Source organism: Orycteropus afer, unplaced genomic scaffold, assembly GCF_000298275.1.
Source record: "Orycteropus afer afer isolate SDZICR_OR568_19922 unplaced genomic scaffold, OryAfe1.0 scaffold00087, whole genome shotgun sequence".
NCBI lineage: Eukaryota > Metazoa > Chordata > Mammalia > Tubulidentata > Orycteropodidae > Orycteropus > Orycteropus afer.
Genome location: NW_006921674.1, coordinates 5,529,773 through 5,531,221, shown reverse-complemented (window position 1 = coordinate 5,531,221; position 1,449 = coordinate 5,529,773).

The following is a 1,449-nucleotide window of genomic DNA, read 5'->3' as shown; positions in this document are numbered from 1 at the left end:
CAATAATATTCTCTGTCCCATGCATGCTCCCGTAAAGATTATAGCATAGGAATCCCTATGGGAAGGGTCTACTCTGTCATACAGGGTTGCTGTGAATCAGAATTGACTCGATGACATGTGACAGACAACAACAGCAGTGAATGTCTATGCATTTTGAGACATTAAATTATTTCCATGATTTCCTTGAGATTCCACTGTATTGTTTCTAGCACAACAAAAGCTTCACATTATAGGCACCTTTTCATCTATCTTTTTAAAAAATGGTTATTTAAAAAATATTTTGCAAAGTAACATGTGGACCTTTTTAAAAAAAATCAAATATACTTCTGGGTTTAAATGACAGATTTAAATTTTTTTCACAGAATTTTTTCTTCTAATACATAAGAAAAAGCACATAATAAAAATATCTTGCCTACATTATTGCAATAGCTTCCTAATTAGTCTCCCTGCTTTTACCCTTGTCCACCTACAATCTGTTCTCAATAAAATAGCCAAAGTAATCCTTTTAAAATGTAAGTCAGATCATGTCACACTCACATTAAAACCATGAAATTCAGAGTAAAAGCCTGATAATTACAAATGACTGATTCTTAGCAAGTGATCTTTTTATCTCTTTAGAAAATTCTAGGATCATCCATTTATTCTTGTTTTAAAATTTTGTGATGGTATACCATCATATAGATCCTTCGAGATTCAAAGAAGTGGGCACTAAGTGGGTCCCTTTAATGTTGACATCTATGTTCTTCAGTCTGGGAAAACTTCATTGTATGTTTTTCCCCTCCTTTTATTTCTTTTCTTTCTATAGAACTCTTAGTTTCAGTGTTGGACTTCCTAAATTGATTAGTTAGCTTTTTTTTTTTTTTTTTTTTAAATATTTCTTTTTCCATTCTACAGGTCTTTTGTTTGCTAGTTTTTCTTTGTTTCTTTGTTCTATTCTATGCAGAATTTTCTCCACTTTGTCTTTCATCCTCTTGATTGAATTTCTAATCTCTTTCTTCCTATCTTTAACTTTCAAGATCACTTTCTTATCTTTTGATAAATCCTGTAAAAAATAATTTCCTATTCTTATTTCATAGATGCAGTATGTAATCCTTTTAGTTTAAATTTTAAGATTTTTTTTTTCTTCCAATATTATCTCTCTCTCTTTTCTTAATTCCTTTTTTAGTTTGTGTGATTTGGTCTCTTTATTTCATTTTGGAGAGTTTTCTCAAATGTTGGGTGATCCTTGGCTTTCTTAAATATGTAAAACCTAGGCTCAGAAAGCTGATCAGAAACTCTGGTTGTGTGGGTGAACTTCCTTAAAATGGGTGATCGGATGGTGAACAGAAATTTTCATGGGAAGCCTCAGATGTGAGTCCAGACCATTTTAGGTTCAATTTTTTTTTTTTTTTTTTAATGAAACTTACCTTTATTTTATTGTGATTTGGGTGAAGATTTACAGAGCAAATT